The sequence below is a fragment of the Theobroma umbraticum genome, unplaced genomic scaffold (genome assembly GCF_002168275.2).
Source record: "Theobroma umbraticum cultivar Fairchild unplaced genomic scaffold, ASM216827v3 scaffold_2.0, whole genome shotgun sequence".
Lineage (NCBI taxonomy): Eukaryota > Viridiplantae > Streptophyta > Magnoliopsida > Malvales > Malvaceae > Theobroma > Theobroma umbraticum.
The window spans coordinates 248043-261391 of NW_018397277.1; the positions used below are offsets into that span (position 1 = coordinate 248043).

The 13349-nt window shown below is 29.7% G+C and overlaps 1 protein-coding gene across 2 annotated transcripts in view; it reads right to left on the bottom strand.

The window, feature by feature from the left end:
- Positions 1–393, bottom strand: part of LOC110427679 (uncharacterized) — a 3967-nt gene extending 3574 nt beyond the window's left edge. For both annotated transcript variants that reach the window (XM_021443225.1, XM_021443226.1), the window contains exon 1: positions 158–393. The gene's annotated coding sequence lies outside the window, so the exon portion shown is untranslated. The remainder of the gene's footprint in view (positions 1–157) is intronic.
- Positions 394–13349: the final 12956 nt, after the last annotated feature.

Genomic DNA, 13349 nt, shown 5'->3' on the forward strand with positions numbered 1-13349 from the left:
CAGCAGCCAAAACCAATTTAGATATCATCTGAAGAATTATATAACCCTAATTTTCCTTTCCTTTTTACAAATTTCATGGAAAATAATCAAAAAGCTCCAAAACTTAAAATTAAATGAAAATTAAACAAAAAATAAGGTGACTAGAGTATGGTTTCACCTTCGAGAGTAGCGATTTCTTGAAAGCGATCGAGGAAGCTCGAGAGAGGAAGCGGACCAAATGTGAAGTCGTTAGAAAGAGGCAGCGGAGCAAATGTGAAGCTCGTGAGAGAGAGGAAGACGGCAGCTATTGGCGAAGAGAGAGAAGAAAAAAAACAAGGGAAAGAATCGTGAGGGAAAGGAAACCGGTGAATTTCCGAAAGGGTTCTTAAAAAAAAAATAGGGATTGGTTACCTCTGTTACAAAGTACCGTGGCTATTCGATGCAGTTATATAGAATTAAGTTATTTTATAATTAGATTCAAATAGAATTGGGGTATTAATTTTACTATTTTATATATTTCATAAAAGTATAATTATTAATTAACATGTAATTTTTTTAATATATATTTTATATATTATGTTAATTTATAAAAAATATAATTACTATTATATATATACTTTTAATATATATATTTTAAATATAAATATGTTTACTTTCTATTTTATACTAACATTACCGAAATTATAACTTATAAAATTATTATTTATATTATATACTTTTGTGTATATAAATTTATAAAATATATACTTAAAAAGAAATTATAAGATTAGAATAATTTTGAAATTAGTTTTTTTTTTAATTTTATGGATAAACTCATATAGTTAATTAAACTTGTAATGTTTAAGTTGTTGCTTGAATATTTGTTTTTAACTATTTAAGTTGATATTTGAGATATCTGTTTTTGATTATTTAAATTTAACTTTTATTATTTATATGCTTTTATAAATGTAATTATTGGTGAATTATATGAAATATTGATAGAAATATTATTGTATGTAGATACGGTACGGATTCGAGTTTGGTAATTGGTATCCATAAAAAGTATTTTAATAATTGTTTTTACATAATCAAGTTTTTAAATAAGTTCGAGTAATTATCGAGTAGTGAGTATGTATTAAGATTCGGGTAAGAGTAATAAATTTAAAAAATATTTAGGCAATTATCGAGTTCCGTTACTCTATTTTTTAATCAGATTCAGGTTCGGGTATCTCAAAATTAAGAGATACCCTACCCGATAACATCTCTAATTGATTATACTATTGCCTTATTAGAAAGTTGATGCTTGAATGGAATAACAAGTGGCCTAATTATAAGTAATGTAATTTTAAAAAAATAATATTATAGCGTTTGATTTATAAGTATTTTGTTGAAGATGTAATATTAATTTTAAAAATTATTTTTTATAAAAATAGCAATTTAATATATTTATATTTTTTATTATTAATTTTTATAAAATATCTTCTCTTAAATATATTTTTAATGTCATATATTTTATTTTTATTTTTATTTTTAATTTTATATATTTTATTTTTATTTTTAATATATATTTTTATATTATATATTTTATTTTAATTTTTTTAATAGATAATATAAATTTGATTGATCGTCATCATCTATCCTCGAATGAAAAAATGGCTACTTAAAGTAACAAAGAGGCATTCCTCGAAATTTATATAAAAAAAGAAACAATTTGTGAAAAATAAGAAATCCCATAAATCTATTTCAAAAGTAGCCTTCAAACATAAAGTTAATTGTTTTTAACAACTTTTGTCATTAACTTGACAAAAATGTCCTTTAAGCCATTTCAAACAAATTAAATACTCTTGATTTCTCTCTCTCACCATTCAAACAAATTAAATGATGTCTGTTTCTTTCACCATCTAGCTCTCTCTAATTTTTCCACTATTGTCATCTCTCTTTGTTTATCTTTCGTCATATCATTATATCGTCGTCAATATATAAATTAAAAATCAGATATGACATTAAAGTATCTTCTTGTATTTATTGGTTTACATTCACTTAACCTCAAAGTTGAGGGATTAAAGCTATAAGTGAAATGAAATCAATAAATTAGAACACTACCTAGAGTTGTTACACTTCATGCTAAAGGCAAAAGTCCCATAAGGACACGTAAAAGTAGTTTTCTCTTGATCTTCAAGAGCTATAGCAATCGGAATTCTTGGGATTCAACTCCATACTTAAATAGGAGAATAATCAAGAAATTAAAAATATAATGCAGTGGAAAATAAGAAACTAGATTTTAATCAAAGAAACAATTGAATCCTACAAGATCAATATTTGTGTTTTTATATAATTTTCAAATTAATTATAAATATTTATAAGTTAAGAGTTATATATCTTGCTCTAGATATTGTAATCAAAAGCCAATTAAATTCAAAATCACTTGTGATGAAGCAAGTAAACCAAAAAGGGAATAAGACTGTTTAAAACCTGCAATCGAAATCTTTGCTTCTTCACCTTTAGGAATTGTTAAATCTTCAGCCACTCAAGTATTTGGCTTCTAACAGTAATTCATATAATGACCGAATAAGACCTTTTTAAAGGTAAGATTTCACTTGTACTAGCAAGTTTTGTTTCTAAAACAAAAAGACAAAAAATTCTTCCGAAATCTTATTTTTGTTAAATACAGAAAATTATTTTCTTTTCTTATTTTTATGAAATGGCTAAGAAGTGGCTAAAGGTTAAGAGTTTTAGTTTGCTAACATAACATCTTTATATAGCCAAACTAAGTTGTAACCTTAGATACAATAGTTGTATTTTAATTCAATTAAGTCCTTCAGAACTTAATTAATTTTTCACTTATTTTGGTATATTCTAGTTAAGGCTGACTTAATTGATTATTCTTATTTAATCTTAATCATGTCACTTAATGTGTGTGACCTATTAGGCTTCTAACATGTTTGTAATAAATATAAAGCCTAATCAAATATCAATTTGTTAATTAATTTATTTTTTAGATTATGAGTGGCATCTAGCAATACATCATAACCACCCAAATATTAAAGAGTCAATTAAAGAATTTGATAAAGCCCTTTAGTGATAAGCCTCTTAGTACAATACTGTCCTTTCATCAAACACCCCGGATATGTCATAAAGCTTGTCTTAGTGTCTACTTATAACATTCCATATTAATTCCATAATTCATAACTAACCTTAGGAATTTAGGAAACTAACTTTTTTCAAATTCATCATGCTTTGGTGAAAGACTTTATACAAGTTAATCAAGAATCGAGAATAAGTGAGATCCATCCCCTCATATCATTTGGGGTGATGAATCCTCTCTTGACCACTCATTCACTTTCGCATACTTTATGACATACCCAAAAATACCATATTTATGTATCTGGTCACCTTCAAACCCGTAGAGGTGAAATCAAAGTATGCCATTCTCCATACAAGATGACCTAGTGTCTCAAGTCTGATGACTAGTTACGCGAGTATCACATGAGAATATACTCCATAGACACTTGAGTGAAATACCAAATCGAGTTCTCATAGCGGTTCATGTTCAGTGAACTTGTTCTTTAACAAGCAGCAATATGTTATCCTTAAGTATCCCTTATATTTCAATCTATGAGATCAATTGTTTACTTTTCAAGTAAGGAGGCTTAACATGTACTAGTCTTTAAGCATTGTTAATGCCATGTTTAGACAATACAATGACCAGAAACAATTTTAGGAACATGGCTTTAATGCATAGTGATCTTATAATTGTAATAAGTTTACAATTCTCTTATAAGGCCTTTATGTTCCATGGTTTTCATCCAATTAGTACTTAATAACGCCTTATTATTGTAGTGACATGAAAGAAAACCTCTATCACGTATATTTATACGATTAAGTGTGCATTAAATGATAATATATATTCCTTGACCAATTTAATTTGCTTAAGGGCATATACCAAGAGGAATAACCATTCAAAAAGCAATAAAATTGAGCTTTTGATAATCCATACATACCTTCCAACCAGTCACAATTCTTGTGGGAATAAGCTCATTGTTTTCATTAGAAACAATAATCATACCTATTTTCTTTGGTTCATGTTGGATTAGACTTAGTCATGTAGTATTCAAAATTAGGTATACTATACCAACATTTAGCCACTTGATAATCTCCTTTTTAACCACTTCTTTCATGATTGGATTCAACCCACGTTGCTCAATGGTTGCCTTGTGGTTGTCTTTAAGAAGGATCTTATGCATGCAAATAGATGGGCTAATTCCTTTAATGTCAGTAATGGTCCACCTTGTGGCCTTCTTAAACTCTTTTAGCACATGAAAGAACTTGTCGTCTTGCACATTAATAAAAGAAAAAGAAATAGTAACTGGCAAAGTATATGAGTTTCCTAGAAAAAAGTACCTTAGATGAAAATGAAATGGCTTAAGCTCAAGTGTGGCTAGTTCTTCAATGAAAGGCTTGGCTAGTGAAGTTGAAGAAGTTGGTAATTCCAATCGAATTAAGGTTTTGGGAGGCATGGTAGAGCATCCAACAATTTTTCATATTCAAGAACTCTATCGTCATCACTTTCACAAGTAGAAATCAATGAGGTCTTAGGTGGATCATTAGAATAATTTTCGATAAACACATCATTGGTAATGCTATTCACCACATTAACTACAAAACACTCATTAGAATCTTTTGAAAATTTTAAAGTTTTAAAAATATTAAAAGTTACATCTTAGTCTTGAACCCGTAAGGCAAGTTCACCTTTTTCAACATCAATTAAAGCTCTACTAGTAGCTAAGATTGGTCTCCCAAGAATGATCAATATTTGATGATATTTCTCTATGTCAAGCACAATAAATCTACTAGAAAATAAACTTACTAACTTTTACCTAAACTTTTTCCACTATACTATACAGATAAGTGATGGATCGATTAGCAAGTTGTAAAGTCATATTAGTAAGCTTAATCGTCACCAAACCAAGTGGTCGATATATTGATAGCGATATCAACTTTATACTTGCACCCAAATCATGTAAAGTTTTAGCAAAATATAAAGTACCAATAGTACCCAATATGGAAAAACTACTTAGGTCTTTAAGCTTTGTTGGAAGCTTATTTTGAATTATGGCATTGCACTCTTTAGTAAGTACAATAGTCTTAAACTTACCTAATTTCCTATTTTTACTCAAGATGTCTTTCAAGAATTTGGTAGCTTATTTTGAATTACGGCACTACACTCTTCAGTAAGCGCAATAGTCTTAAACTCACCTAATTTCCTTTTTTCACTCAAGATGTCTTTCAAGAATTTCACATAATTGAGCATATATTTCCAAGCTTCAATAAAAATAATATTAATATGAATCTTGTTCAATACCCTAATAAATCTTTGAAATTGCTTGTCAAGCTTCTCCTTTTGGAAATGTTGAGGAAAAAGTAAAAGCGGTGGTTGTGAAGGATTCAATTGTGATTTTTGTCTTAGATTTTTATCAAAATTTTCAACCACAATTTCTTTGTCAATGCCAATTTTAACTTCCTTTTCAACAGACTGACCTAAATCTTCAAATTGCTCATTACTACCACTAACCTCTTTTCCACTTCTGAGTGTATTGCCTTACAACTCTCCTTGCCTTCTTTTCTATGATTGGGTTTAGCATCACTAGGTAAAGCACCCTGATTTATACTATTAATGGCATTAGCTAACTGACCCATTTGTGTTTCAAGATTCTTGAGTGATGTTGTTTGACTATGGATGATAGCATCATTATTAGACATATATTGTATAAACATCTTTTCCATAGTTGGCTTTTTCTCAAGCAAAGGAGCTTTAACTTGTGGTGGAAAACTAAGAGGAAAATTTGACTTTGTTGCTAAAGAAGATCCTTGATTGTTACCCTATGAAAGGTTAAGACAATTCCTTCAACCAGGATTGTAAATGTTGGAATATGGATTATTAGACTACTTATTAAAATTTCCAACAAATTGTGCAGATTCATTGGTAATAAGACACTGATGACTAAGATGCCTAACTCCACATAACTCACATGTCAAAAGAAGACTATGAACAACATTGACATGCAATATATCAATTTTCTTAATGAGAGCAACTAATTGTATAATCAAGGAATTAATTGCATTAGGCTTATGAATACTAGCAACTTTCCTTAAACCAAATTTGTCAAATGGTCATTGATAATTGTTGGAGACCATCTCTTCTAACAAGTCATAAACCTCATCAATGGATTTACTCATCAATGCTCCTCTTAATGTAGCAGTAATGGTGGTTCTACTTAGACCAAGCAAACCATTATGGAGAGTTTAAACTTATAGCCATTTGGGTAACCTATGGTGATGACATCTTTTAAACAAATCTTTATACCTCTCCCAAGCCTCATATAGTGATTTAGAATCAAATTGTGTGAAGGAATGGTGATATCATTCCGCATCTTGTCTATTTTAGCTGGTAAAAAGAATTTAGCCAAGAATTTCTAAGCTAAATCATCCTAAGTATTAATGGAACCAGTTGGAACCGAATTCAACCAACTTTTTGCCTTGTCTCTTAGTGAAAATGGGAAAAGCCTTAATTCAATGGCATCATCAAAAATGCCATTCGTCTTGAATGTATCACAAATCTCTAAGAAATTCATAATATCTGCATTAAGATCATTATTTGACAATCCCTTAAATTAAACTAAAGTCTGAATCATTTGAATGATTGCTGGCTTAATCTTAAAGTTATTAGCTTGGATGGTAGGTCTACGAAAGCTAAAATGAAGGCTTTGAATGAGAGGTATAGCATATTCTTGCGAGGACATGTTCTCTTCGTGTTGATCGACCATTGTTCAAATTCATTGATATAGTGAATTTTCTTTTCAAAGTCTTCAAAAAGTCTTTGTGATTTTTGGATAAAAATGAACAATCTCCAAACTTCTCACTCTTCACATGCAACAACCGAAAGTACCTAAAAACAAAGAAAAATAGAGTTTGAATTAAGACTAAGATTGCTTGATATTAAAATTAATGAAGAAAATTTGGCACAAATTCCTCAGCAATAGCGCAAAAAACTTGTTGTTGGATTTACCATGCAAGTGCAGGTATCATTAACAAGTAACAAAGTAGAAAGTAAAGATTGTTCCTGCGAAGAATTGCCCAAATCTTTTTAGTAAGTACTAAAATTAACACAACTTAATTTTATCCATACAACTAAATTTAAAACTATTGAAAATTAAAGAAACTAAAATTAAAACTAAAAGCAAAAGTAACAATTTAACTATAATCAATCAACCAAAAGTCTAAAACCACAATATCCCCTCAATGTTTCTTCTGAATCTTTTTTACTCTCTCTTTACTTACTAGATAAGCTCCAGTTATTAACCTAGAGTTCTAATATATTTATAAGTCTCTTCTGATATTCTTCTAAAAATATCTTCCTTAATCAACTTACTATATTCATATGTAAATTGAAATTAAGAAAGACTCATTAAGCTTAGACTCTAATTATGGCTGCATATGACAAGCAAGTGTATTCCTACCTTACACGTGAATCAAATCAATCATCTCATGTAATTGATATTGAACATATGCTATTTCATCCATGGTTTACTTTAAACTCCCTCTTCTAGTTCCATTTAGGTTTCTAGAACAATATAATTAGTGATCAAATAATCAGACGCATTCAGAACAGGATTGAAATAAACAACTCAAACACTATCAATCATAAGCAAGAAAGAATATTAAAAATTCAAACTACACATTGGGTTCAATTGCAATTTTAGATTAAAATTTTAGTTCCACATAAGTACTGAAAACATCATCCAAAAAAATATAACCATCAAAACTAAACAAATAAGGTATAAAGTTAACAAAAGAAGAAAGAACTCCAAGATTTGTCAAGTCTTCGATTTGTAATCTTCCTTATTTTCTTTGCTTTTTTGCTAGCCTGAATTTCACTTTTTCTTCATAAAAACCTTGCTTAATTCTTGCTTTTTTCTCTCCTAAACATGCTTCTAAAGAAAAGGTTAAATAGAGCTCAAGTTCATGTCAAAATAGAAATATGAATGCACCCAAATTCCTCTCTGACTTGCAAGTAATAACTCTATTATATAGAGTTATTTTATCACATTTTGGGGTTTATGTAGCTAAGTCTTTGAGATTTTAGGTATGGAATTAAGTATTTTAGTTGTTTTTTCTAATTAAGTTCAATACATGTTGAGTGATTTAGGTTAAGTTATTTTAGTTTAATTTTATGTTAAATTAGTTTAACTTACTTTAAGTTTAGTTATTGTTGATCTATTTTATTGCTTTTATAGGAAATTTGATGAAACGACCTTATTTGGTGATAATCCGTGCAAGTATGGTGATAGCTATGTTTGTACATACTATAGCATTTTAACCATAACTCTTGCTACAGAAGTCCAATTACTGTTATTCTTTAGCTATTGAAAAGATAAGAGATAGAGTTACAACTTTTATGTTTATGACTTCACTAAATTCAGATTAGAGTGAGGTGAAAAGAGTGTTGGAAAAGGCTGGACTGCTGTAGTTTCTGCACAAGGCAACATGAGAAAATAAAGACCATAGTCTTCAAGATAAGAAGGCTGTAGTGCCCTTGATGTCAAGCGACTATACAAGAACTCGGAAGCATGGCACCATGACGTTAAGGCCACAGCACCCTAGCAGATTTGAGGCACTACACTATCACCTAATATGAGGGCACTATGGCAACCAATGAAAAAGGTTGCAGCGCCTAGTTACGATATTCAAGCTTTCCTTTTTAGAATATTGGTAGAATTAGGTCTTTCTGGAGGCTTTGTTGTTGGTTTAATGCATGCAAATATACACATCGAACAAGTAATATGGATAGTAAGTCTAGTATCGTATTCCATAGAGATTTGCTCCAAAATTCTCAAGAGGTATTAAAATTTTAACAAACTAATCTTATCCAAGTAACTCATATTTTGAAAGATTAACTAAAAACTAAATTTAGTTAAACACTAAACTAAGGAATGAAGGATGAAAATTTACCATAAAAGTAATAGATTAAAGGTCTAAGATTATGGGTTCATTCAACATTTCATTTGGAATACAATTCTCTTAAGTTAAATTCATGGGTGGTGTTGATAACCTAAAATCCAAACTTATGTACAAGTCTTCGTCGAGATGCTTGTACACATACCTAACTTAATTAGGTCACTATATATCTATAGTAATCAATTAAATATGATTCATTAAGTAGGTGTTCTAATTTAACTGTATGCGGCATTTAGGCGTATGTCTATCCTAATTGCTAATCAAATTCACTAATTTCTAAGTGACATGAACAATTGCTTAGTCTAATATAAAATTACTTTGTCAAGTTTCATTTATATGTCCATAACCAATCAATTGCTAATAAGACAATCAAAGGCAATAAGTACAAAATTGAACAAAACTCACCACACCCATTCATAATAAATAAAAGAAAAACAAAATATTTAGATTATGTGTTGAAATCCACCGCTAACCTAGAAAAATAATTTAGTTCATCATTTTTGCAGCAAACAACATTTTCTCAAGAAAATAATTCATGTTTACAATGAAAGAAAGAGAAAGAAAACAAAACTAAAGTGAAGAACAAGTTTTCTATCGATTTCGATCCTCAATCTTCGTCGATTTCTTCTCATTTCCTCTTATGTAGAACTCCTCTTTTTTCTCTAAAAAAGCTACTGCTCAGTCCTTTTTCTCATTTGACAAAAAAGTTCTATTTATAATCTCTCAAAAACCCTTAGAATTAAAAATCTAGAGTGCAAACTATTTTTTTACTAATACACATTAAAGCCTCCATGACTTTGCTCCTTAAGTGTCGCAGCACTCCATACTCAAACAATAGCTAATCCAACTTCAGCATCCAATGCCACGACCTTCCTAAATAAAGACTAAATCAGTGATGGCTCAAATTAGGACTTTTAATATGAAAATAAGCTAGAATTACTTGCATTAAAGTAGTTCAACATGTTTTAAACTTATTAATAAAAAGATATGAAAACTACCTAAAACCAACTTAAAAGCACAAGGACTTAACAATTTTAGCATCTAAAATGTGACAAAATAACTCTATATAATAGAGTTATCAGCTTTTAAAAGGCAACTTTAAGGCAATCAAAGAAGAAGTTTTGATTTGGTTTTCTCCACAAAAAAATGGCTAAAAAACAATAAAAAAAGCAAGAAAGATTGTGCAAGATTAATGATTGAAGTTTTGACAAATCTTCAGTTTTTGTTCTTTTCTTTTTATTATTTGTTTTTCTTGATTTGTTGTAATGGTTAAATTTCTTTGGACTATGTTTTTATCTTTAGTTGTGACTAATTTACTTTTTCTAAGATTACGATTGAACTCAACATGTAGTTTGGATTCTTTATCTATCTTTAGTTTATTATCAATGGGTTTGAGTTGTTTATTCCAATTCTATGTTTAACGCTTCTAATTCATCACCAATTAAATTTATTTGTATATCTAAATACAACTTAATGAAGGGAGTTTAAATTAGGACAAGAATGAAATAGCATGTGTTCAAATTCACTTAGTTGATTGGGTGATTTGATTTGCAAATAAGATAGACGTATACATATATGTCACATATAGCCAAAATTAGAATACAAATTTAATGAATCTTTTTTCAATTGAATTTATATAGACATATAGTAAATTAATTGAGAAAGATATTTTTATAAGAACCTCAACAAAGATTTATAAATAAATTGGGACTCTAAGTTAGCAATTCAATCTTTTAAAGTAAGTTTAAAAAGAGATAAAAGATTCAGATAAAGTGTTGAAGGATATTGTAATCCTAAGCTTTTTATTAATTGATTTTTTAGAGTAAAGTTTTGCTTATCAACTTTTAAATTTAATCTAGTTATTGTTTAGTTTTAGTTTTGCTTTTTATTATTCACTTTAATTCGGTTGTTTAAATAAGATTAAGTTGTGTTAATTTTAATATTTAGCAGAAGTTGGTACAATTCTCTATGGGATTCAACAGTCTACTTACTATTATATTACTTGTCATGATATGTACACTTACATGATAAAATCAACAATAGCAAGCATCGCGGTCTTCTCTCTTTGGGTGCCGCAACATTATGCTCTTAGTCTTTTTCTTTTTTAACTTTTCTTTTCGGCCACCAAGGCGTTGCCTCTTTAGAGGCTAGGACACAGAGTCCTCTATTTTGTTGAAGTGTTCTTGCCTTGTCGTGGCACCATGACACTCATACTTCCATAGCCATGGCCCTCTATGCTCTATCTTGAATGTTTAGGTTTTGCTGCACTGCTTTGATCTATGACATGATTTTTCCCTTCTTTGATGGTGAACTAGAAAAGTAGTAAACATTAAAGTTGTAACATTCAACTTTCCGATAGTTTAAGAATCATGTTAATTGAACTTCTATAGTGAAAGATATGCTCGAAATATCAGAACATGTGTAGTAAAAGTCTACACCTTGAATGCATTCTTCTTCACAAAATATCACCCTTTTCATAACACACCTACAAACTAACTTAAATAATAACTAAACTTAAAGCAAAATATTATAAAATAACTTAAAGCAATTGAACCTAATGTAATTAACTTAAATAAAATAAATGACTAAAAATAACTAATTCTTAAACTAAATCTCAAGAACTTAGACAAAATACACCCAAAATTGTGATCAAATAATTCTATAATATAGAGTTATCAGTCGATTCTAGAAAGAGGCAGAAATGGGTTAAAGAAAATGCACAAGTCTTGCCATTAAAAATGATTACCTGGAAGACAACATGTCTATTCTGGAACCTTCAAAGAGAAGTCATAAACTTGCAGAAAAAGTAAGAGATGGGGAATGGATTAAGATGGAATACCAAAAATCAAATTTGAATTTTCAACTTGGCACCAAATTTTTAAGAAGAATGGACACCAAGAGCATAACATGATGATTTTGAGAAAATGATAGAAAAACGTATATTTGAAGGATGACTTAAAAATCGACACCAACTGAAGAACATGTCGATTTTTAGGAAAAACAAAAAGGTACAGATTTTCCAGATATAAGAAACATTGATACCTCAGGCAGAACATGTTGATTCTACATATACGACAAAAATGAGAAAATTGGCACAAAGCTTAAAAATTATTTTTAAATCTTACTCCAATAGGTAAGGAACTTCCACGCATATAAATACCCATTTGAGAGACATTAAAATGAGAGAAAAAAGGAAGAGACGAAGAGGAAAACAAGATAAATATCATTCCTTTTGGGTAGAGAGTGCTGAAACCAAAACAAGCTTAAAGTTCCTTCTTTTCTAAAGCAAGTGAAAAGAAAAACTAGAACCTTTATTCCTTTCCTCACCTCTGCAACTTTTTGAGCTAAGATGTTATTTCATTAGTCATTATTTCTTAGAAAGTTATCATCTTTTTGTGCTTAATAGCTCATCCACCTTGTTAAGAGGTCAAAAAGATGAAATCTTTGTAATCCACTATTGTATTTGGTTATACCTCCCCAAAAAAGTTAGTACTAGTTATACCTCTGTTGAAAAAGGTAGAAAAGTTGTTCTTTAACCTTGAAAAGGCAAACTTTGTGAAAGGTTGTGCTTTAATCTTGAAAAGGTAAAGACTTTTGAAAGGTTGTGCTTTAACCTTGGAAAGGCAATGACTTTGTGAGGTTATGCTTGTTCCTCTCGAAAAAGTAATATTTGTGTGACGACTATGCCTACTCCTTGAAAGATAGTTTATTAGTGGATTCAAATGCCTTGTGCTATCAAAGAAAAGGACATAAGCAGCTAAGGCCAAACCTCTATAAAAATCTGGTTGAGTATTTTTTTATATTTTACACATTATTTTCAACTCATACTCTGTTTTTTATTTCCTCTGCAATTTCTAAATATTCTCTTTACTCTATTTTAAAGAGGGAATTTTCACTTGATAACCAATTCTCCCCCTTTTTTGGTTACACTGTTTTAAGCCTATTTCATCTAACAAGAGCAAAAGGAACAAAATTGAAGACTCAAGACAATCACTATGTTAGGCGTTGAAGAAGATGTAAACTAACCTTTTGCAAAAGCACTCAATCATACGCTTAGATGATGTCAGTGTTCTATAAACTTCTAATTTCATCTCCTTTGAAGTTTGTAAAACACCATGCATCATCTAAGCCCATGATTTGTTCTGTACTGTTTCGTTTATTCTCCATTCAAAAGCTTCATTGCCAACTACACTGCTAGATTTTATGGACGTAACCTACCTACTTGAGAATATTTAACAAATAGGGAATTCGCAACAATACGATGTCTCTATTTACTAACTAATCTCGAGTAAGTCGGTTAAGTCCATTGAATCTAGGAGTGATGGATTATGTTATACTCTTTGAACCCAAACTCCCTGACTTGAACACAAATAAAA